Below are 12,734 nucleotides of genomic sequence, written 5' to 3'. Positions count from 1 at the left end.
AAACGTTATGAACAGCTTTGGTCAAACATGTGATTACTAAAATTTAATGCAGTGGAATGAATCATCATTCATTTTGATTCGAGGAACCAGCAGAGAGAATGTAAAGTGAGCAACTGGATAAAAGCAAATTACTGTGGATGCTGGAATCTGAAAGCAAATGTGTCACACAAAACTTTGACAAAGGGTCATCCCGACCGAAACGTCAGCTCTTTTCTCTTCGACAGATGCTGCCAGACACAATGTGATTTTCCAGCGTTTTCTCTTTTTGTTAAAGTGAGCAACCGACGGGCTTGTCGGACGAGTTTAGTTGCTCTCCCATTAAATCGGAGCTGCATCAAGTACCCACGTTGGTATGTGGTCATCATGCTCGCTTTGCATCTCGAAAGCCCACGGTTCGAAACCAGGTGGAAACATTTCCCGATGGCTTTGTTTCAAAGTGGTTCGGATTACAGAGTTATCCTCGTTTATCACGAAACTTGAGTTGAACTATTGAGTTTTCTCCGGTATTTCAAGCGGAAATAACTCAGTAAAGAATATAAAAGGGAAGGTCTGTGACAGTGAGTCAGACGGGATGGATTAACTGACATAAGGAATAACGGTCAAGGGCAACATTGGTTGGTTCCGGTTATGTTTAAACTTTGCTGCTTTTCTCAGTGTACTCCAGCTCTCCATTCCTCCCGCAGTGTCACCGCTGAAACTGAGTCTTTCTCCATCCCGCTTTGTAAATTTCACAATTACTGCTTTCTGAATGAAAACTGCTTGCAATCAGTCGAAGTCAAATAGTTTAGTATTTCATTCATGGAGAGGTTTTCTTGTAATTTAGCCCGAGAATGTTATCCAGAAATGAGTGATATTTCTGTCAATGCAAACGGTTAAATCTGACCCATTACCACCCAGATTTTCCCTTGTATCACTACCTCTATCGGCAGCGTTTTGCATCATATCACTGTTTTTCACTATTTGTGTTTGTTCTTGACCTGTTGCACGTGTGACATTTCCAACTCGGAAGCAAAACTGCAAATCTCACTCCACCGATTCTGGCAGAACTGCTTTGGACCAGGAAGTATTGCTGGTTTGTTTATAAAAATAATTAAGTCTTAATATATCGAACGCAGCCTGCGACCCTGAAAGCGCCGAATCCTAACCACGAGACCACCAGGATCCCATCCGACTGATTTTCCGAGAGACTGATTACAGGAATATGCACAGCGCCAATTGTCCACAGTCACACACCCCTTTCTGTCTGTTAAGATTTGAAATTCTTCATATTTTCACATTGGCTTCCAGTGTGATGAAAGCAGAGCTCTGATAAGCTGATGTTGTTCAGTCAAGTTACCACAGTAAGGTTGATATCTGTTCGATGCTAACATTGCTCTTTGAATGTGATCAGCTGCAGTAAAATTTAATGCAGTTGAAGGTAGCGTACTCATTTTTACAGGAGCAACCAGCAAGGGCAATGTAATTATGAATTGTTGTGGGTAATTGACGGGATTGTGCAACGGGACTGATATTTCTCCCTGCTGTTCAAATTGGCACAAGTATTGAGCGACGATTTTCAGATGGCTGCCGTGAGTTGGGTTTCGTGGTGTAATGGTGAGCACTCTGGACATTGAATCCAGCGATCCGAGTTCAAGTCTCGGCGGAGCCTTGCTTTAATTTGCAAAGGCAGATGATTGATTTGCTGAAGGGCGTTTCGTTTCAATTTCTCACAAAGCACGAATAGAGAGGACAATTTGTCAGCCAGTTCAACTGCTATTACAATGCACATTGCTGAGCCTCAGGCGCCAGAGCCTTGCAACGTTAGTGTTTTTCATCTTTTCGCTGTCCTTCAACTCCTCTGTTGAAAAAAATAAGCGGTTGGTGTCACACAATAACAATTCGACTGGAGTCTGGCAATTATTGAGCAAGTGTGTGAGCGTGTGTGGTGTGTGTGTGAGCGAGAGAGAGAGGGTGTGGGTGTGTGTGTGTGTGTGTGTAGGTGTGGGCGTGTGTATGTGTTTTGGGATAAAAGTCTTCCTTCAGAGTGCTGTTGATTCCACGGGTAACGTGTCGCACTCTGGCCTCTCACCGCCTAACTTTGGTTTAGATTGAGACAGATAACAGAGTGAATTACACGTCCAGGTGGACACAATGCCCACTGTAGCTTCCCTGCCTCTCAGCGCTTTGTATTCTTGAGCAATCGTTCTCTGGGGTTGATGCAATGACGCCAGTAGAATCATTCGCTGCAACATCCGTGGTTGCGGTGTAATTTGCTGAAATTTCCACTTACTGAGAACTTAAAATTAAATTCCCTTCAGCAAACCCATTAACTGCTTTAGCAAAAAAAACAATCTTTTACCAAGCTCTGAACTCCGATTACTGCATTCGGAGTCCAGGGTGCTCACCATCACAGCACAAAAACAGGAACAGAGCCGCCCGAAGCAAATGGTCACTCAAAGCATGTGACCTTTTTCATTCAATGTGGCAGCAACAGTAAGTGGGTCAAATGCTTTGAGTGACCATTTGCAACCGGCTGCGAAATTATAGGTTCTCTGGTCTAATGGTGAGCACTTTGAACCCAGCAAACTGCGTCTAAATTTAGGTGGATCCTTTCTCTTATTTGCCATTGTTGAGGATTGATTTGTCGAAGGAACTTTTGTTTAAATTCCTTACAAAGGTGGAATTTGTCAGCCAGTTCAACTTCTATTACATTGCACTTTTCTGAGTCTCTGGCGAGAGATGCCTGCATCAGCAAAGTTTTTTTTTAATTTCATCTTTCGCTGCTCTTTAAATCCCCGCTTGTTTTCCATATCCCTTTAATTAGTTTTTTAAGTTGGAAATATATCTATCTCCTTATTGAAATCATCCAGCGATTGAGACTCCACCGTGCTCTGGGGCAGCGAGTTCCACCAATTCACCACACTCTGCGAGAAGTACTTCCTTCTCATCTCACTTTTAAATCCACCGCCTCTCATTCTATACCTGTGACCTCTTGTTCGGGATGGTTTACGTTTAATCGATCAATCCCTTTTAGAATTTTATTCCCTCGGTCAGATCTCCTCTCATCCTTCTAAACTTCAGCATCTTGTGGGACTATTTCACCTCACTGTCAATTTCATGATGCAGCGAACTCAATCCGTGTTGTCATTGGCTGAAGGAGGCACTTATGTACCATCCAAACAGGACATTTTGAAGGAGCAACTGGTCGATGGTAAAACAAATCTGAGATGAAAATAATGAGCAAAGGAATATGAGGTCAATCGGTTTGAGAAACTAAGTTCACTCGTTGCCCTGGAGTCCACTGGTTTGTGTTCCGCACTCTGCTCGTGAGGTTTCGGTTCAATTCTCTCTCAGGAAAATAATTACTGCTCTGGCAAAACTGTAAGAACTAATCCGATTCACTCTCTGATCGGAAGCGGACCTATTAAATTCAGTCGAGTGATATTTTCAAGTTTACTTCATTGGAAATATCACAAGCGCAAATGTTCATGGAAAAACACTGAAAGAGAAGGACAGTAGTGGGCTGCAAAACGCTGCCAATAGAGCTGGTGATATAAGGAAAAATCTGGATGGCAATGGGTCAGATTTTGCCATGTACACTGGCACTGAATTATGAAACTTATCCCTCACTCTTCAATGAAAAACATTTCGAAATATTTCAGTGCGGTTTGAACCGTCGGAAACGAAAGTGATAACAGTCGTGGAGTATGTGCGGCATGTTGTCATTGGCCGGACACATCATTGGTAGTGAATCACAACGTGCCATTTTGTAGGAGAATCTTGTTTGTCGTGAAAGTCGTCCGGAGTGAAAATTACAATAACAAAAGGAGCGTGGATGAAGCAAATTGTAAAACACGCTGTAACTTGGTGGTTAGAAATTGGATACTGCTCTTTTGATTGCAGATCAGAAAATGAAGATTTGCTGCTCTCGTCCAAACCGTGAAACCAAATAAGTTATTTCCTGGAAATGCATAGAAATCTCAGTCTCGCGTTGTGCCCTGTCCTTTCTGAAATAAAGACCCTGAGCAAATTCAGCAGAAAGTTTTGTTGTAATTTCTGGCAGGAGATTGGGAACCAGACGAGTTTGAGGACAGTTTAAATGGTGCCGACCCTTAAATGCAGCTCATTGTTTTTCTGACTGCAGATGATTTTTGTTTGTTACACATTTCAGGATGACCAGATTCAATGAAAAATTAGGTTGGAGATTTCTGCTGGCCCTTCCCATCTCCATTCCTTCTAAATTATTTCACTAGCTATATCAGTAAATTACATGATTACAACGTCTGGACGCGAGGCCGAGCGGTCTAAGGTTCCAATCTCAGCGGAGACATGGGTTTAAATCCCACCACTGCCAGAATTAACTTGGGTTTTGGTCCTTCCATCTAAAGTCTGACAGCTCATCTTGAATGAAAGAGTGTGAGCGGTGTCGTTTCTGGCAGGAACAACGAGACAGTCCCAGCCGTTAGGTGAAAGGAACGTGTGCGGAAGGAATGGATTTTTCCTTTAAAGAGCACACAAAGGAACATAGGCTGAATGACTGCCAGTATAAACAAAAGATTGAAAACCGGCCCACTGATGCTTTGGGAATTTCCAACTGAAGTTCAAATCCTTTCCTGTCCGCTTCCCGTCAATCCTCAATCTAACCAGATAGGTACATAATTATCCTGGCGTAACCGTGAAACCATTCCCTTTTAATTTCATTTACTTATGTTCTCATCAGATGTGACTTGACATGCTGAATTAGAACACAAATGATTTTTCAACCAATAATAATAGCTATTGCTGTTTTCTGTAACATGAAATCGATAGTGAGGTGAAATAGAACATAGAGCAGTACAGCACAGAACAGGCCCTTCGGCCCACGCTGTTGTGCCGAGCTTTATCTGAAACCAAGATCAAGCTATCCCACTCCCTATCATCCTAGTGTGCTCCATGTGCGTATCCAATAACCGCTTAAATGTTCCTAAAGTGTCGGACTCCACTATCACTGCAGGCAGTCCATTCCACACCCCATCCACTCTCTGCGCAAAGAACCTACCTCTGATATCCTTCCTATATCTCCCACCACGAACCCTATAGTTATGCCCCCTTGTAATAGCTCCATCCACCCGAGGAAATAATCTTTGAACGTTCACTCGATCTATCCCCTTCATCATTTTATAAACCTCTATTAAGTCACCCCTCAGCCTCCTCCGCTCCAGAGAGAACAGCCCTAGCTCCCTCAACCTTTCCTCATAAGACCTACCCTCCAAACCAGGCAGCATCCTGGTAAATCTCCTCTGCACTCTTTCCAGCGCTTCCACATCCTTCTTATAGTGAGGTGACCAGAACTGCACACAATATTCCAAATGTGGTCTCACCAAGGTCCTGTTTCGTTGCAGCATAACCCCACGGCTCTTAAACTCCAACCCCCTGTTAATAAAAGCGAACACACTATAGGCCTTCTTCACAGCTCTATCCATTCTCCTCGTGTTTGCGTGGGTTTCCTCCGGGTGCTCCGGTTTCCTCCCACAGTCCAAAGATGTGCGGGTTTGGTTGATTGGCCAGGTAAAAAAAACAATTGCCCCTTAGAGTCCTGAGATGCGTATGTTAGAGGGATTAGCGGGTAAATATGTGGGGGTAGGGCCTGGGTGGGATTGTGGTCGGTGCAGACTCGATGGGCCGAATGGCCTCCTTCTGCACTGTAGGGTTTCTATGATTCTATGATTCTATGACTTGACTGGCAACCTTTGGAGATCTGTGGATATGGACCCCAAGATCTCTCTGTTCCTCCACAGTCTTCAGAACCCTACCTTTGACCCTGTAATCCACATTTAAATTAGTCCTACCAAAATGAATCACCTCACATTTATCAGGGTGAAACTCCATTTGCCATTTTGCAGCCCAGCTTTGCATCCTATCTATGTCTCTTTGCAGCCTACAACAGCCCTCCACCTCATCCACTACTCCACCAATCTTGGTGTCATCAGTAAATTTACTGATCCACCCTTCAGCCCCCTCCTCTAAGTCATTATTAAAAATTACAAAGAGCAGACGACCAAGCACTGATCCCTGTGGCACTCCGCTCGCAACCTGCCTCCAATCCGATAATTTTCCATCCACCACCACCCTCTGTCTTCGATCAGACAGCCAGTTACCTATCCAATCGGCCAACTTTCCCTCTATCCCACACCTCCTCACTTTCATCATAAGCCGACCATGGGGGACCTTATCAAACGCATTACTAAAATCCATGTATGTGGCATCAACTGCCCTACCTTCATCAACACACTTAGTTATCTCCTCAAAAAATTCAATCAAGTTTGTGAGGCATGACTTGCCCTTCACGAATCCGTGCTGACTATCCCGGATTAATCCGCATCGTTCTAAATGGTCGTAAATCCCATCCCTAAGGACCTTTTCCATCAATTAACCAACCACCGAAGTAAGACTAACCGGTCTATAATTACCAGGGTCATTTCTATTCCCTTTCTTAAACAGAGGAACAACATTCGCCACTCTCCAGTCCTCTGGCACCATCCCCGTGGACAGTAAGGACCCAAAGATTAAAGCCAAAGGCTCTGCAATCTCATGCCTTGCCTCCCAAAGAATCCGAGGATATATTTTATCAGGCCCAGGGGACTTATCGACCTTCAGTTTATTCAAAACTGCCAGGACATCCTCCCTCCGAACATCTATTTCCTCCAGCCTATAAGCCTGTAACACCTTCTCTTCCTCAAAAACATGGCCCCTCTCCTTGGTGAACACTGAAAAAAAGTATTCATTCATCACCTCGCCTATCTCTACTGACTCCATACACAAGTTCCCACTACTGTCCTTGACCGGCCCTAACCTCATCCTGGTCATTCTTTTATTCCTCACATAAGAGTAAAAAGCCTTGGGGTTTTCCTTGATCCGACCCGCCAAGGACTTTTCATGTCCCCTCCAAGCTCTCCTAAGCCCCTTTTTCAGCTCGTTCCTTGCTAACTTGTAACCCTCAATCGAGCCATCTGAACCTTGTTTCCTCATCCCTACATAGGTTAACCTCTTCCTTTTCACAAAAAATTCCACCTCTTTCGTGAACCATGGTTCCCTCACTCGGCCATTTCCTCCCTGCGTGACAGGGACATACCTATCAAGGACACCCAGTATTTGTTCATTGAAAAACTTCCACTTTTCATTTGTGCCTTTCCCTGACAGTAGCCCCACAATAGCCCCACAAACTGTTCACGTGTAACTTCCAAATTTCAGGACCCACCAATCTCACCTCTGTTGATCCTGTGAAATTTACCAGGTAACACAGAACAGATATTTATCGCTGAAAGTAACCGGCACACATCAATTTCTGCCGTTTTCATCTGTAATTTGTTTCTGAAGTGTGACGGTTATTGCATTCACCTTTTCGAAAAGTGCAAGACATTATTATTAAAAATCAGTCAACTCTCAGTGTGAGGAAAAGTTGTCTCATTCCCGTTTGTTGTTAAATATTAAGGGATTACGTTATCTCACAATGATGTGATATTTGGACTTCTTCAAATTTTGAATGAGACTTTACAAAATGCCTGCTCACGTGTCAGCCATTTAGGATAGAGACAAGGAGATACTTATTCGATCAAAGATGTGTGAATCTTTGAAATTCTCTCGCCCAGCGATCTGTGAATCCTCAATGATTAGGATATTGAAGGCTGAGATAGAGTGTATTTTGGAATCTGAGGGAATTAAGGGCTTTCGAGATAGGGTGGGTAATTTATGTTGAGTCTGGGGATCTGCCAACATTTTACTAAGTGGTGGAGGATGTTCAGTTGGACATTTGACTAAACGCTGCTCCATTTATTCTGTTCACTGGCAATGCCAGAGATGACAGCCACCTTTTGCACTGTTAGCGATCATGAGAAATTTAAACTATTGAATTTAGGGAAAAGGTATCTGTGGAGGAATGGGATCGAATCCCACCTCTGTCAGTTATCCTGCTGACTTTAAACGTAATGAAATACCTTTGCCCGAACATGTGATCACAAAAATTTAATGCATTGGAATGCATAATTATGAATTGTGACAGAAGGAACCAGCAAAAACAATGCAAATGTAAATTGATGTGAGGAGTTCAAGGGCTTGCAGAACCAGTTTAGTTGCTCCTCCAGAAACCCAGATCTGCTTCCATTTCGAATATCGTCATTTTTCTATCGTGTGGTGGTTATCAAATTCTCCTCATACGTGAAAGGATTCAGCGTCGAAACCGGGCAGGGACTTTTCAGAATGCTGTTAATTTCAGAATTATTCTCTTTTGTCACCAAACATTAACTGATCTGCTGAGTATTTCCAGCATTTTATGATCATCAGGAACCACGCCGTAAAAAAAAACACAAGGGGGATCCAGGATAAAGAATAAGAAAGGATGGATTAACTGACACAAGGAATGATGTGGAGATGCCGGCGTTGGACTGGGGTAAACACAGTAAGAAGTTTAACAACACCAGGTTAAAGTCCAACAGGTTTATTTGGAAGCAAAAGCCACACAAGCTTTCGGAGCTCCAAGCCCCTTCTTCAGGTGAGTGGGAATTCTGTTCACAAACAGAGCTTATAAAGTCACAAACTCAATTTATTGGACTTTAACCTGGTGTTGTTAAACTTCTTACAAGGAATGATAGACAGGGCAAAATTGAGCAGGTGATAGTGGAGCCCGGGTGGTTCAGTGTTTGAGAGTCAATGGTTTCAGCGCCAGAGCCCGGGACTGATGACAAACGGTTAACTGAACAACACATTTTGAAGGTGGAAATTGCTCAGTCCCAGGAAGTGAAATAACGTGAATACAAGCGGAAATAACGCATTTTGATGCAATTGTTTATAAGATGTTAAAATGTCAGTGTAAAATGACAAAGCTTTCATGAATGTTATTTAACTTGAAGTACAGTGGTAATGATCATCTAATTTCCAATGTCTCACATCAGCTTCCTTGGGGGTATAGTGGCATGGCTTCAGTGACATGTAGCAGATTTGATTCTCAGCCATGGAGTGAATAACTTTTTGTTGATTTCTTCATTAAATGAAAACAGGCCTCACAGTGTCTGTGAAGGGTGTAACACGGTTAATCTTTTAGCTGGATGAACTTGTCCCAGAGCTGGAAATTTCAGAGTTGAGCTCTAAAGAAGGATACCATGGCATTCATTCTTCAGTTAAAGTAACGGACACACTCTGCCGCTATCAAGTTGCATCGTTTAACTCTGCTCCCCATCTCACATTTCCACATCTATCAAACATCACCCACCTGAAAATCCAGCCTGTTCCTCACTTCACTGATAATGAGGCACTCACTCTGCGCTCTTAATGGCAATTGGTTCCATAGCTCAGTGATTAGATGGTTGGTTTTGTAAGCCTGGGCTCGTGAGTTCTCGCTGGAACTTCAGCTTAAAACACATATGATCTGTAGGGACAAGGCAGCGAGACTGGCCATATGGCAAGTTTTAATGCACAGATAAGGGCGGGTTCAATTTTGGACAGTGAATAGGCATTCACCTTTTCGTAAAAATAGAAAGAGCAGAACATTTTTGAAAAGGTGGGAACGTTGGTGCTGATATTCAAAGAATCCGAGGAGTATTTGTAGATGGAATGCATAAAGCTAGCGTTGAGTTGCAGCAAACATTTAGGAAGGGGAATTACATTTTTGCCTTTGTTGCCAGTAGACTGGAGAACAAGAATAACGAATTGTTGCTGCAGTTGTACAAGGTTTTGCGGGGAACACATATGGAACATTCTGCGCAGTTTTAGTATCCAATAATTACAAACTATGAGACAAAATGGATGAACAGCAACTGACATAAGTTGAATGTATGATTGCATATGTAGAACTGGAACCCAGCATCACACCAAGTGAATCCGCTGTCTGCTTAAATGTTGCTCAGTGAAAGTTTCAACAATCCTCCACTGTGTAACATACGGGCCCTGAGTCAATAAGCAATATCCACTCGAAAGTAAAAGAGAACGTGCTAATCTGTCTCCCAACTTTCAAACATCTTGTGATTTTCTGTACCATTTACCATGAGGATTCATCAAATAAGCGAATGCAGATGGTAACAATGTGTTCACCCTTTCGGGAAACTGAATCATATTGATGGACAAAGAGGGACACACGCTGACACCGACAGTGACAAAGGCCCGAGGAATTGCAAACACCCATAAATCAAGGTTGTCACCAAATTGGATTCAGTTTTCATCCATTTCCGGCTGGAGATTTGGTAAATTCTCGTTGATGAACAGAAATGAAGGAATGCGGATTTGAAGCATGAAAAATGGGCCTGAATATTTGGAAGGTTTTGATTTTATTGAACGAATTCTGGAGTACTGAAGAGAATGGAAGCTGAGCATCCCAGTGGGTGCTGTTCAAATCTTCCGCGGAAAACAACAATGGATATCAGATCCATTACCAAAACCACTTGGACAGCACGTCAACGAGTTAATGAGTTAGTGTCACTCATACGAAATCACAGGATAGTTACAGCAACAAAGTGGAACATTCGGCCTGACGAGTTCACCCTGAAATCAGCACGCACCATCGGTTTTTGTTCTTACCACAATGCCAATCACTGAACAGCCAAAGGAGAAGAAACTTGGGGCAGTGGTGGGATGTGAAGACACGGTTGCTTTAGAAACTACAGCTTAACGCTAGTGCACTCAACGTTTCAGCCACGCTACCACTAGAACACATAATGGGTTAGGAATAGAACTTCTAACCCATCGACTCTCTCATAATATCTCCGAAACACAGACAAGGACTTATTTCCCGTCTGTTTTATATCAGACCTTTCCAGCTCTGATGAAGCATCATCCAGCTGGAAGATTCACTCTGTTTCCCACTCCGTGGATGCTGCCAGATCGAGTTTAACTGAATGAGGAATTCACTTTAAATTTGTCAGTTCACACAGCAACGCAAAATAGTTACTCTCTGGCCAGAGCTTGAACCCAAGCCACAGTGATGAAAGTTCCGAATCCTAACCAATGGATCAACAGGGAAGCAGACAATGACTTCGCCAATCAACTTACCATCATTACTTTAGCGATTGCCTTTCTTCTGGTCCGTCACACACAGACAGATTTCTCATTAAAAATGTTCTGTTTAGTTCCCTATTTGTGACCTACCATCAAGCCCATGCCATGGTCCTGAAAACATTGAGTCTGAAACACTAAACCACCCGGGATCTGCCATCGGCAGCTCAAAGTTGCTTTCTTTGCCATTCCTTGTGTGAGTTCATCATGCCTTGCACTCAATCACAGACCTTCCCCTTTCGTTCTTTAAAATGAATTGGTCGCTTTGCGCCGCAGGACATCTGTCGTGTCGTGGGCACCAACAGAGGGTTCAAAACTGAGCAGAAACATTATCAAAACACGTCCACTATAGTGTGGCAGGCTATGACATCAAGGAACGATTCAATAGCCCGAATGTGCTTTCTCTGGGGAATGGGGGCTGACATGATCTGATTGTGGCCTGTCAGATGGGTGACAGGATAAATAAGAAAAAAATATTTTCACTCATGAATGGAGGAGGATCAACATCAGAAATTGTTTTTTTTGTTCTCGACCTCCACAGGCATTACCAGATCTTCTGAGCATTTGCAGTGTTTTCTGTTATTGTTATTTCAGATATTCAAGATCTGCAGTATTTCATTTATTTACCTGGAGAATGTTGTGTATATGAAACCCATCACGACAGGGATTGAGATCAGCAGGAAATTCAGTGACAAAAACAAACTCTGTGAAAATAATGCTCACCAGCTGAAAGTGGAAAATGCTTCACTCAGTCATCCTGTTTACATACACAACAGCTCAGTTCCCCAGTGCAACAGGATTCATGTAGTTTCCCCACCTGTTAAAACTCCTGTTTTAAAAGTTCAGATGTCATGATTTGCAGTCAATACATTCTTATTGTCAAGACAGGGTTTCAATATACCGTCTCAGGAGAAAGCACTTGGGCATGAAAACTGACCGACTGCAAAACTCTCCCCTGTAAAGCTCTACCCTCCTGCAAATATCCACCCACTGCAAATCTCTCCTATTCCCAGATTGAACGTCACTGCCCCAATTTATCAGCCCCTATCCCGGACTGAACAATAATGTCACACTTCGCAGATTACACGGTGATATTCATTGACAGTGTCCTTCCCTGTCTCACACTGAATCACACGGTAACTCATCACCAGGCCTTGCACTAGTCCAAGTTTCACCAGCGGAACTCCACTTACCCTGCCCCAAAATACACCACACTGTAAACCTTCACCAGTCAATGCCAAACTGTCCCAATTCATTGGTTAATGCTCTAGAATCAATCACATTACTCCAACTGTCTGTTCCATTTCACAATGTGAAATACCCCATGGGAAGCTGGCCTGGTTTTATAAACATTGTCCCGTCTCATCAGTCCCTTTCCCAATCTGATCCATAATGTTTCACCTGATATGTCGCTGTCCCCGATTTAACCAGCCTGTCTCACAATACGACACATTTTTCTAGACAGAACCACACTGTCCCATCTCACCAATCCCATCCTGACACCGAAACCTACTATCCAACCTCACATATTTCTGTCAATTATAGACCCACATTTTGCCACCTCGTCGCTCCCCGAACTAGATTATAACACACAGCCCCTTGAATTGCCTCGGCCCTTGACTCAATTAGACTTGCTCACATCATCGGTCCCTCGCCCTGAATGCACCACACTGAATCACCTTAGTAGCCCCTGTTCCGAGATAAAGTAAGCATTCCAATTTCAACAGTCCTGTCCC

At 43.2% G+C, this 12,734-nt stretch overlaps 1 non-coding gene across 1 annotated transcript; it reads left to right on the top strand.

Moving 5' to 3' along the window:
• Positions 1-1,576: 1,576 nt before the first annotated feature.
• Positions 1,577-1,648, top strand: trnaq-uug (transfer RNA glutamine (anticodon UUG)). The gene has a single exon. It is a non-coding gene; the product is annotated as a tRNA-Gln (tRNA).
• Positions 1,649-12,734: the final 11,086 nt, after the last annotated feature.

This window comes from Mustelus asterias, unplaced genomic scaffold, assembly GCF_964213995.1.
Source record: "Mustelus asterias unplaced genomic scaffold, sMusAst1.hap1.1 HAP1_SCAFFOLD_116, whole genome shotgun sequence".
Lineage (NCBI taxonomy): Eukaryota > Metazoa > Chordata > Chondrichthyes > Carcharhiniformes > Triakidae > Mustelus > Mustelus asterias.
This window is presented reverse-complemented; position numbering and strand designations above follow the sequence as displayed.